Genomic DNA, 13,644 nt, shown 5'->3' with positions numbered 1-13,644 from the left:
TTTTTTTTCTCTCTTTGCTTGTTTCATGCATTTATTTAAGTACTGCATTAAACAAATGGCACAGGACAATCACAGAACTGAATGTACACATTGGTGATATGTATTGCTATTACTTACATAATTTTCTCACTTTATTTTTCTTTCTTGGCCTCATTTATCCCTTTTATAATAAAAATGATGCCAGAGAAGGAGTGATCTCTTTGTTGCGATACCAGAGAATTTACTCTAATAGTCTATTAGCTTGGGATATCAGTGTAACTGTGTACATTAGTCGTGTATTTCCTGAAAGGAGAAAAATCTCAGCTTGAAATCAAGCTGAAATGCAGAATATTCTCATTTCTATGCTGAAGTGGTGCTAGTTTTGTGGCTTTAAAGCCGGGTCTGTTTTATCTAATGAGCATAGTGTAGTTAATTCTCTTCTGCACCACAGCTCCTGGCAGGAGACAGTCTTGGAGGACAATTTGTTTACAAGGCAGGAGGTAATTGCAAGACTCGACCTCTCAGCTCAGCCAAGGAAATATTGAGGCTGGTTTTTGGAATCACTGAGGGGAAGCAGACAATTAGTCACCACTGAAAACACCTCTGGTGAGCATATCACAGTTTCTGTCTTCAGAGCTGCACAGCATTTCCAGAGATTCTCTGAGCCGAGAGGTGAGAAGACAGGATGTTTTTGTTGCTCTTTCATTAGTTCAGAGTTGGCAGTAGAGCAGGGTTGCCTGTGGACAGCTGATCCATTTTTATCCTTGTAAAGTGTCCCGTCTGCTCTGTTGAAGCTCAAGCCACCAAGCAGCATTGTCTACTTCAGCTGAGACAGATTAGAGCAGTCCTGCCTTGACATGTAGTTCCCTGTAGAACCTCAGACCACAGTCGGAGACGTGAGTGTTGAGGTTTCTCAGAACTGGTTTCTTATTGTGTCATCTCCCCTCCTGCTTTGGATCTGATCTTCTTTCTGCTAAACTAATTCATTAAGCTGGGTAAAATAATCCCCTTGGTGGCCACTTTGTTTTAATTTCATATTCCTTTGTGCAAAAATAAACTGACTTCTCAGGTCTTTGATCGTTGTGCCTTTTAATAAAACAAAGTTTGATTTAGGCTTGTGTTCTGTTTGTTGTAGCTTTTTCAATGTGCATATTTTGCTAATGCAGGTTCAACCGTACATTAAGCAATGGTTGCTGAATTTGCTGAATTGCTGAATTTGTTTCCTTTTGTTTAATGTTTTACATGACCTCATTTTCAGTGTCTTACATTCTCTGTCCATTTCTGCAGTGACATTAACTGGTTGTGGATGGAAAAGTCACTGTACCTTTGGGAAGGATATGAGACATAGTTTGAGAAACTTTTCAAAACTTGAAATTACTTTTTCACAAAGCATCTCTTCGGCATCTCCCGTATCCCAGAGAAAATGCTGCTGCTAATCTTCACATTTTCGATCTTGATGATCTGCAGCTGTCAAGCACACAGAACACTATGGACTCACAATACAATGGGGAGAACTAAACCAGGGCGGCTGAAATAAGCCACTTTCTGCATTCCAAATGCTAGGGCAAAATAAATGTCTATTTTGTCTTATTAAAACCGGTTTTCTACCATTTGTAGAAAATGTCATTTTATTTGTTTGGCCTACATAACAAAATGGAGCTTTTCAAGGTTTAAGTTTGCTTTTAATATTTATAGTCCCAGGACAATAAAGTCTAACATCTTTGGTAACCCTGTTGAACATGCCTTCTGCAGTATCACTGAGTTGAACCAGTGTGCCAAATACAGGGAGTGTTTTCAGTTGTTGATAAGAGGTGCGGGGCAGCTGATGAATGCATGTCTGATGGCAGCGTTAGCCCTAAATAATGCATAGACGGTGTGCAGCTCTTTGGCCCCAAGACGTCTGCAAGTCACCGTCCTGGTGGAGGTCGCTTTGTGGTTGTGTGCTCTGTTTTCAGTTTCTTCCCTTAACGCCACTTGAGCTTCTTCAGACGTCGTATATTGTAGCTTTGTATTCATCCACGTTCACACACCTTGTGGAGAATGTGGCTGTACAGACCTTCAGAGCATCCATCCGGCTTCTGTTGGGGAAAGGTCCTGATGGTCACTTTAGGATTATAGTCCACTAATTTCCCAGTAAATCTGTATAGACATTAAGATATCTAAGGCTGCACTGCACAGAGCATCCTGAAGAGCAACCTCTGATTGATCAACCCAGTTTGGGACCTTCCTGCTTCAGCTGTGTTTATACTTCGCCAAAAGAAAGATGCCAAGGTGAACTCCTGGAGAAGGCAGAACTGACGGCCTTTGATGGTTGGGAGCTCAGGCTTGGGTGAAGACTGTGGAAACTGTGAGTGACACGATGTTCCTGCTGTCACACCAGTTCTTATTTACCATGAGACATACTCCCCTTCGCTTTGATTTTTCACTCTTCTGTAACTGTCATGTGCATGCAGTGAACTGATGACTAGGCTAATGTAGGCTAACTATATATGATACACATACATTAGAAACATCAAAGCAGCTCTTTTTACTTCCCACAAACAGATCATTTAGCGCTTGTCATTTAGCCATAATGGTGTCTCATATTAGAATAAAATGTATATGTAGAGTAGAGTCGCTGTGTCACATTATGTCTTCTAAAATTATAATTCTGACTGTCCCAGAACCTGAAAATAGTCTAATATTAATGTAAAAGCATCTCACAGCAGTTTGCTTTTCCTAAATTTGTGATCATACGATTAATTTTGCCTCTCTGTGCATAAGTACAGGCAGTGTCTAATCCTATGCACAAGCTCAACCTGACCTTTCTCCTCCTCTCGACTGAAACATGCAAACACACACGCATCCTAAGAAATCAATGGACCTATGCACTACCAGGAACCTTCCTTTTGAACTTGCATAGCTTATTTTGCAGCAATAAGAATTTTTCTCTGACTGATCTGATGGAAATCTATACTCTCTGAGCTAAGTGCAATGAGAGTCAGTCGATAGCAGTCTGCAGCGGTTTTTCCATACGACACAAGTGGATCTCTGCAGAGTTGCGATTGATCAGCCGAGTTGGATCTGCGTCAGGGTTCAGTATAATGAGCCTGACAATGGGAAGTCTGCAGCAGCGAGCAAGCAACACAGACCCCCGCCTTGTAGACTGTTTAGTCTATAACTGCCTCTGAACGAAGACGTGTGTTGGAAGAACTGCTGAACTTTATTTTATTCAATTGCTCTGTCAGTGAGGATACCCTCAATGGAAGCAGCAGAGAAGAATCTCCTTTGTGTGGAGCTGCATGAAAAAGCTGAAGTTAATTAATTTATCCTCTATTTGGTGCTCTTGTTTCCATTAATGCACAGTTTCCCCAGCAGAAAATTATTCAGTATTTCAAATAAGAAATTACTTTTAATTTATCTTATAAAATCACTAACCCTGTGCTCAGAGAGCTTGACTGAGATAATTATGGCAGCAAATACGCCCTTGAAAAATAACTGTTGAGTCCAGAGACGATTCAGATGTTCACAAGCATCTGCTTTGATTCGATGGTGTCTTCGCACATTGATTATGCATGTCTTTTCTTCCATAATTGATTTGCTTGTAAACAGCTTATTAGTGCAAAGATTGCTTTAGGACTCAATAAACTCATCTCATTAAGAGGGAAATGCATTAGTGGTGATTAATATGAAGCTTGAATACTGATAATGCGTCATGCAGGAGAGCCTTTGAAAAATCTGCATAATCACGCTTTTACTTGAAACAAACAAACAATGCATATTTTGCCTGCGAGGAGCTCCAGAAAGCATGTTAGCATCCATCTCAGCTCTTCAGCCCATCTGTGCACTGTGTTCCACACACACACACACACACACACACACACACTCACACACTCTGCAGTATGCCAGTGGGCAGTGCTGGTGCGAGAATGCCATCTGTACTCACACCCTCAGATCCACCCTGGCGGCTGTCCACACCATGCTCTGCTTATTTATCACCGCCTGGCACATGGCGATGATGGTAATTGATTTTACTGAGGGCTCCCTTACCCCTCGACACCTCACCACCCTCCTCCCCTTCCTCCTAAACTCCTCGGCCACTCCACTCGGCAGCATGGCTGGTGATCTGCCTGACCGCAGAAGCTTTGTCAACTGCAGCATATTTTTTTTTCCCTTTTAAGTGTCAAGGAGATGGGACAGTGTTACGTTATTGTAAATGATGGGTTGTGGAGAGAATACACTGATAGCAGTGTTGATTATAGAGCACGTGCAGTGGAGCAGGAGGCTTCAGTGCATACGGTGTGATTGTGCATTCAGGCTTGAGGCTGTATATCTAAGAGAAAGGAGGGTGATGGAGAGGAGTGAGTGAATGCTGAGTGCTGCTGCAGTGGGACAAACATCGCTGGTTCAAGCCAAAGTAACCCGGACGGTCAATAACAGTCAATGGCTGCCACAGAGGGTCGATGTTAGGGGCCTCATGGAGCCTGAGGAGACTCATTAGGAGTGAGGTACACTGAGTGGTCATGTGGTTCTTCTGACTGTTAACTCCATGAAGCTGACTCTGCTTCATTGTAAAAGTGCTATCTGATTACACTGGAAATAACATGTTTTACAGTCCACTAGAGCTGTACTCGAATGAAAAAAATGCCTGTTACGTTGAATCGTACATATTTTTACCCAGTGATCACAAGAAAGCAGCTTTAGAAATGTGCAGAAAAACAAACTAAATGCTGTGCGAACATGACTTCAGAGGAGACTTCAGAAACAGCACATCACTAACCTAACATCCACAGTGAAAACTAGATCTCTAGCCATTTCTCCCCTAAAATATTTTGTTACAGAAATGATTTGGTCCAGGAATCAGCAGAAGAGACTCTCCTGAATGATCATAGAAATATTTTAGGAATAGTACAGTGAGTATCCATGGTCTTCTCTCTCCTCTGTGACTACACGTTGCTATTGGTCACTTTGATAAACTGCTCCTGATGGCTCATCACACATCGGCATGCGAGTGTGAATGGTTATTGCTCCTGGTGAGCAGGAAGCACCATGCGTGGTATCTTCTGGCATCTGTGTATGAATGTTTGGGTGAATGGTGGCTCGTGTTGTAAAGAGGAGCACTACATAAGTACAGTCCATTTACAATTTACAAAGGGTTCATTTGCTATAACTTGAGCATAACTGAGTATTTATACTACGTAGTTTTGAGAATATTTTCAATCTAAGACGAAACTAACAGGAGGTCAGGACTGAGAGAAAAAGGCACAAATAGAATTCCGTCTGCTAATTCAGCTCCATGGATTTATGAATACTCAGCACAGTCAGGCTACTGATCCCTCAGAGCTGTGGTCAAGGCCATAGATTGTAACTTGCACAAACCTCAGTCAGATAAAAGATCAGTGGATCAGACAGAGTTGACTAATATATTCAGCTGAAACCCTTCTGCCCCTGCACTCTTTCTGCTGCTCGTGGATGAGAGTGAGGGGAGGGAATTGGCAGGTTAACAAGGGCGATGGCGGCTCCCTCATCCCCCCCTCAAATAGTTTGCTGTTTGTTCAACACAAACATGCAAAATATCAGCTTAACCTCTAGAAAATGAAGTGATGTTCAGTCAGACAACGATCAGCAACACTAAATAAAAACACATTATCAATACAAGCAGCAAACATATCACATGAGGTGCACATGTTTTGTATATGCATGTGTGTCTGAGCAGGACGTTTTGTGTCGGGGCATCACCATCTCAGGTTATTACCTATCTGAGCGCACACCGCCAGAGGATGAGCCAGGCATTAGGATGGGCGGCAGGTGGGAGGCAGGTCCATGGAAAGATCAATGCAATTTGCAAAGTGCTTTCCACACAATTTCAGATTTGGATTTTCTCCAGCAGTGAGAGCGAGAGGTACACAGCAGAGGAAAAAAAAAGTCATGACTCAACTTAACTTCAGTAAAACACTGTGCCTTTTCACCCTGACTGTCACCAATGACACGAGCTGACAGAAAATGTAGCTGTGAGGTCTACATCTCCTGCCTGCTGTGAAGGTGTACAGCCATAAACACATCTCTGCTTGTTGTAGGCCAGCAGAGCGACTGTCAGGACATTCTGTACAGCAGGACTGATACCATCTCACATGTTCCACTTTACACTTTAAAATATAAACTGTTACTCCTGCTTTGCTAGAGAAAGTCAGTCTTTTTAAAATACAACTTTGTTGCCTCTTCAGCTGTCAGACAACTCAAGGAATCTGATCTGAAATAACTTCTGGTGTAACATCCCCATCCAGGTCTATCTAGTGACTGTCAGTAGATAAAAGCCTGTAGGTTTTTATTACTAAGTAAAGGATAATGCAGATTAAGCTGGTGGCTAATGTTAGATTAATGATCACCGTTTCCTCTGCAAAAGCTTTTTTCCCCCTGGTCGCAAGTCTTTATCTCAAATCTACACAGAGATACAAAAATTTACAGAGACCAAATAGTAGTTATTGAACTAGTTATCACTCCAGTTGTATTTCCTTCAGTCCCACTTTCTTTGCACAGTAGCAAAACCAAATCTCAAAACAGACACACACACTGGTACGTCATATTTGTTTAGATCAAGTAAAGTTTGTCCCAGAGGGACAGTACAGTTGTACAGTACGGTACTGCAGGCTGTACTGTACTGTACAGTTGTACAGTACAGTACAGCCTGCAGTACCGTCCATCATCAGGAAATAAATTATTCACTGCAGGGTATCGTTTTGTAGGGAATAAAGATTTTGTCATGACTACAGTCAGTGCAATAGTCTATAAATGACTTCATGATAAAGTTGCAGTTCATTACTCCCCAAACAGACAAATTACGGCTCCCTGAACAAATCAAACACAATCTTCTAAGACTGCAACCATGCAAATTACATACAGTAGTAGCTGCTGTATAAGCAAGCCATTAATAGATGTGATTAAATATATGACATTTTCTGGTCATATTAAGCTTAAAAATATCATATAACAGACAGTCATTTAAGACTGAGATTTGCTTTAGTTTTAATAAAACTAAATGAAATATTCCAAAGATACATTCCAGTTAAGAGGAATAATGACTAAAAGTGGTAACATAGTTTTTTTGTTTGATGTTTGTGTTTGAAATATTTTGGGATGATTCCTGTTGGAAAAACAAAGTCACATTTTTGGCAGATATGGCGTCTAAGTTCTCAACCTGATAGACACACTGGACCCTCAGACATTTTTAGGTCAAGGACAGAAGCCATTTGGGTCTCCCCTCTCCAGCGTGTGGCTGGATCTTTGCCCCGCAGATCTTCAGGGACAGAAGCTACAGTAGAGCCTAAAATAAGTCTGATGTGCCCGGCATAATCAATGGCTCTTCCACAGCTGGCCTACTTTAGCTCCATCGCATGCTCGACCGTGATCTGCAAACAGCATCTACACATACAGAAGCCTGGCACTAGCGGTTGCCTTCACCAGATCTCATTTATTTTTCATTTTCTCTCCCTCTTTCTTTCACTGTCACAGTTCTCACATGAACGGTTTGGGAATAGCTCACTTCATGCAATTAAACTCTTTCTGTATTCTTTTCCTTTTTTGCAATTTCATTATTTGATTTCTTTTAGGCTTTCTGTTACATCCTTGCAGTCAATTAGGGCTATTGGGAAAGTGAAGAATTCCATTTTGTCATTATTATTTAAAATCTTAAATAATAAGATTTTGCAGACACAGTTGCACTGTATTGCGTTAAAGGAATACACCATCAGGGCGACACTGAAATGGGATGCAGTTTTGCAGGATGATGATTTTGCTGTTCATCATCTGTTTTTCCTTCAAATGAGGTCAGAAATAAGATTCAAATAAGATCAAAGCTAGGAAACTGACCCCAACTCCTGACCAAACAACACAACTTCACAACTCACCTGTCAGTTGAAATGTAAGTGCTGAAAGCATTTGAAATGTCCTTTGAAGTGTAAGCTCTGATAAGGTGTATCTGTTTGGTTGTGAGTGCATAATGTAGTTAAAATGTCAGTTGAGCTGCAAGGTCTGAAAGCAGCTGTTTAATTGAAGGATTTGAAACGTATGGAACTGAAGTGCCAGTTTGCATTTAAATGCAAAATGCAGTTAAAATATCAGTTGAAGTTTATACACTAAAAGCTGTTGAACTGCCAGAATGACACCTGAGTGAACACTAAAAGTAGCTGAGATGACAGCTGAAGTGCACCACCACCACCCACTAATTTAGACAAGTTAGTTAAGGAGCACGCACCTATGGAAGCAGGTGAAACATTAGTTGAAATGAAAAACTATGATGAGCTGATACGTTTATTTATAGTCAATGGACAAAAGTATTGAGACACCTGTTCATTACATCAACAGGGACTTTGATGACATCACATTCCAAACACACAGACAGCTTTGCAGCTCTAACAGCTTCCACTCTTCTGTGAAGGCTTTCCACAACATGTTGGAGTGTTTCTGTGGGAATTTGTGCCCATTCATGCAGTAGAGCATTTGTGAGGTCACACACTGATGTTGGACCAAAAGGCCTGGCTCGCAATCTCCGTTCCAGTTCATCCCAAAGGTGTTGGATGGGGTTGAGGTCAGGGCTCTGTGTGGGCCAGTCAAGTTCTTCCACACCAAACTCATCCAACCATGTCCTTATGGAGCTTTGCTTTGTGCACTGGGGCACAGTCATGCTGGAATAGAAAAGGGCCTTCAACAAACTGTTGTCATAAAGTTGGAAGCATAGCATTGTCCAAAATGTCTTGGTATGCTGAAGCATTAAGATTTCCCTTCACTGGAAGTCAGGGGCTGAGTCCAAACCCTAAAAAACAGCCTCATAAAGAGGGGTGTCTGGATAATTCTGTCTATATAGTGTACGCTGAGTAAAATCACAAGCTGGTCCCAGAAGGCTCACAATCTGCTGCTAATGTTGTACAGCCTGCGCTGTAGGAAAAAATTCATTCAATGCAGGAAAACATTTTGTAGGGCATTTTGTCCTGACTCTGGTCAGTACAATAGTCTACTAGTGGCTGAGATATGCTGCATTTCATTACATGCAAACATACAAATTGCAGCTCTGTGAATGGACAGAAAGTAATCTTGCATAAAATCAGTCATGCAAGTTACATAGTAGTTGTTGGAGTGTCAACTGACAATGGCGGTGACAAATGGCCAAATTTGAACTCTCCAGTTTAAACAGTTTGTCACTGCAAGAAGCTGAACATTTTGCAAGAACTGTAAGTGAGCAGCTAGAATAATAAGTGTGTGCACCACTGAGGGAAAAGACAAATTACAGGACTGACTAATTCAAGCATCAAGCATTCAAGATGTTACTGAAAGGCACAAAAGTTCCATGGTTTCAAAACGAAATAATATGATCCTTCAGTCAAGCTGGACTCATACTAACATGAGAATGTTCTTTTCCACCAGCACCGAATGACTGGAGAGAGAAAGGAAGCAAATAATGTTATATATGAATCAGCAAGCATGCAGAGGCTGTGGGAAAAGCTCTTTGTTTGTGCTGTGTTACTCCACAGAGGACCTGATGGAGGTGAGCTGAGTGAACACAGGTCAGACTCAATGGGCCAGTTCATTTCAACTACACAGGGAAACAATGGCAAGAATGACTTCATATGTGAACCAGAGAAATAAAACCCACCACCAAACATAACATGTGAATGGGAAACCATATTCTTAGCCAACCCTCTGCAATAGCACGTGCTGTAAGAAATAAGCCTTTGAAAGATATTGTCTGAGTGAGAAACTGCAGAAGGGCTTGTTTGCCTCAGAGAGGAAGCGTGCCTTGTCTTCTCACCTTGTGAAGTAATTGAGAGAAGAAAGACTGGCAGAAAACTTCTTGGTTTCCTTTGTGTTTTCTGTTACACATGTAGCCTACAGCACCTTTCTGCTCACTGCCTACATCTAACCATAAGGAAGAAGAAAGAATGCATCAAAGTTAAAGGCACAATGCATAATTAACACTGTTTTCAGGGTTTTAAAAGTATTTTATGAAGCTCGAGGGCCAGAAAAATGTTTTTAACAAAGTCAGGATTAAATAAAATAATTTATGTATTTTATCTGCTGCAATTCAGTATGAAATCCACTACAAACCAAAGATGTCTGAGCTCTGCAAGTATTTGCAGATGCATGAGATCAGGTCAGATCTATTTTTAACTAAATCTCTTTCATCCATTCCATGCAGCTTTTTATTTTCTTTCAGGAATGGACTATCACATCACATATATGGACATGCACTTATTGTGATATTCTATCCAACATCTGTTTGTCGAGAATGAAACACTCAACCCCTGTGGACTCGAAAGGTGGCTGTTAAAGGTTTTCTTTTTGCGTAACACTGGAACAGCAGAAACAGTGTTGAATAGATTAGATTCACGTTAACAATGGGCAGCTGCAGCTCATGAGGTGGAGGGGGGTCATCCATCAGTTGTAAAGTCGGTGGTTCGATCCCTGGCTCTGGCTGCATGTTGAAGTGTTCATGAGCAAATGTCTTCCAATGGCTGTTTAGGTGATATTAACGCAACCGTATCACGTCTGTGTCAGTCGCTGTGCATGATTAGATTGGTTAGTTTTCATGCATTGCAGTGCCCAGCTCCTGCTCCTTTCTTCTGTCTGGAGAGCAGCTGCCATATCTTACTAACTGGATAGTGAGCCCAAGGGTACGATTACACATATGTGAATGTCCATCGCCTGTCGAGGTGAATGTCGTGCTGAATGTGGCGCACGCAGAAATCAGTGAACTGATTTGTAGTCATTTTTTTGTGGCTGTTGCTGTTGTTGTTATGGGGAGGAAGTGAACCAGACACACTTATTTGGCAATGTTAATTTTGCGCATGTGTGGCTGTGCTTCCCACTTGGAGCATGGTAGAACAGGCTACTGGCTTCCAAAATATTCATGCTGTCACAAATCAGGCTTGTAGGCTCACCCCCTCCAAATTTTTCAATTTTGAAGACTCTCAGTGAGCATAGACAATATGTACCCTTTCTGCAACAATAATAAATGTAAAGGAAGGCTCATAGTGTCCAACTAAGAACACCACTCTACACAGTGAAGCTCAAATGTTCGAGTGTTGGAACAAGAAGAAAAACACAGTTTTTACAACAACAACAACAACAAAAACTTGTGGTTGCCTTTAGTTTTTCAAATCCATAGCCTTTCAAGAATTTTCGAGGCTTGTAGAGGAGGATGCACCAGTGAGATCATGGACTTAGTAACTGAGCAAATTCCCACTGATGTGTTACTCTCACTACAAGGGCTGAGGGGCACTTTCACTGAGAGAAAGAGAGAGAGAGAGAGAGGTGCATGACTGGCAGCCATGAGACTGTCATTAGGATTAGCTGTAAAATGTAGGCCATCCTCCATTTTCCTAGAGTGGCCCACAGAGCAGAGAGAGCAGGACAGAACTCCTTATCTGTGCAGTAAAGCAAATATACAGCACGAACAGACGAAAATATCAAGCAGTTCCTTATTTTAAGAGGGTTTGGTCCATTTTATTGCTTTCACTGTGTTTTTATTTTTTTTAAAAAAACAGTTTTAATCATCATACATCTTTGGGAGGAAGGCAGCTAGAAAATAATGTGGTTATGTTCCCTCAGTGTTTAGGAGGTGCTTCACTTTATTTGCATTTTGGTGAGTAAATATTCAATTTGTTGACAGTCAAATAAACTCAGTCAGTAATAATCATGTTGTTTTCTTGCAGTGTGATATAAATATAACACACGATGATGAAGGTGTTTTCTTGACAGTGTTTTGTATGTTGGCATGTGTTTTCTGATGCTGCAGTGCGTTGAGCTCTCAGGGCCTCACCCCGTCTGAAGTGGGTGCACAAGCTCGACTGCGTGCATGTGGTGTAAATAACATCTTTTCCAATCAGTTTGAGATCTTTCTGGTTTCTGAAGACTTGCATGATGCCAGACGAGCTGTATGGAGCCATTTTATGTGGTTTTCTGCAGTGTTTTTAACATGTTTAGGAGAATACTGCTATGTTGTTTTGTTGTGAAGCTTCAGAAATGTTTTGTGGACTAAGAAATTACACCCAACGTTTCATTGGCTTGGGCGTGTGTAGATAGAGACGACATCAGGCTGATGTTTGTATGAGTTGATTTTAGTGCTGCATCACATTAAGCTCTTTTGACAATGCAGGACACTGATGACTGTTCGGGTACACCTGCGTGAATCGACCTTCTGTTAGCAGGGTGCTGATGAGACTGTCAAAAATCCACAACCCAAACAGCCCCTGTCGCTCATTTCACCCTTGCATGGCAACTTGGTGGGAGTTAATTTTGGACTTTGAACACCTTTTGGCTATGAAATATTAGATAATCCTCGGCTCAGCCGTGCAGGGAAAACTCTATAGCGTCATGTTTCACTTCCTAATCAGCCACAGAGCAACAGAGGTGCAAGTCTTGTCTGTCTTATGAAAAACCACACCATCACGACTTCTCTGTTGGTTAGGCCGAGGCTGAGAAAACATGCTGATCTCAGTCAGACCTTCAAAAATCTCAGAAATGTGTAAATTAAGACTCAGGCAGACACTGAGCTACAATATTTTGCTGTCTCGTAAGAGGAACATTATGACAAGTGGAAACAGCTCAAAGTTTGTACAGAATCACTGAGTACAAATATATGAGTTGGGTGAGTTTTCTGCTTAGTAAAAAAGGTGTTATCGTCAGGAAAAGAAAACTCTTCTTGTGTCAGCATCGTGTCTTTGTATAGTGCCAGATTTATAAAAATGACTTAAGATATTGTGAGACATATTCGTGTGTAAGGCTTTGTGAAAAACAAATGAATACAAAACATGATGTATTTTTAATCCCCTCAGTCCCCTGGATAAAGTTTGGACTCGCAACTTTTGTGCTTGAGTTTCTATTCAAGCTGCTCTTCATATTTTCTTATAGAAGAAACTGGCATCACCAGACCTGAACTGTACAGTGGATTCACTTAAAATCTCTCCCATGTGGTTAGATTAAAATCAAAAGTGCCAAACCTGGCCAACTCCCACACTTAGCTTCTGTTCAGTTACAAAAAACATTAAAGAAAAACTTTCATTTTAAGATTATCAGCTTTTTGTTTTCAATATAAACATTTCCTTTATTTCTGGCCCACAGTGGTATTTCACTCTGTCAAACAGCAGTCTTACTGCAGTTATCTCCCCCTAATTAACCGAGGTGATTACGGCCCAATGGCTGTATGCATTAACGAGCAGAGAGTAAAATCCCTGAGGTAAAGCTGTTAGGATTAGCCATCCTTGGGCCAGTTGATGTCAAAACCATTTATAATATAATGCTAATAATACAAAACTATGAGCATCCGATAATTATATGCAAATCAGTCCTGCTGCTGTTTCTAACAGCAATGTAATCAAATTTCACACAATTGTAACGCAAATGAACATCTATGTGTTATGTCACACAATTCACAATAGGGTATCACAGTAGTGATAAAAGGTAACAACTGCATATGGTGTTCCTTTATCTAAAGTTACACTAATATTTTCACAGCAGGAAATAATCCCTCAGTAAGTCTGAAGTGGCTAATGGGAAGCAGGCAGATGCGAATAATCCACAGGAAACAGTACCATTTGGTGTGTTTGGGGATAACATACACAGCTATACATTCCTACTTTGTGATAGACTAAATAAGCTGGTCAGGAGGGCCAGCTCTGTCCTGGGCTGCCCACT

This window comes from Scatophagus argus, chromosome 1 (assembly GCF_020382885.2).
Source record: "Scatophagus argus isolate fScaArg1 chromosome 1, fScaArg1.pri, whole genome shotgun sequence".
NCBI lineage: Eukaryota > Metazoa > Chordata > Actinopteri > Scatophagidae > Scatophagus > Scatophagus argus.
This window is presented reverse-complemented; position numbering follows the sequence as displayed.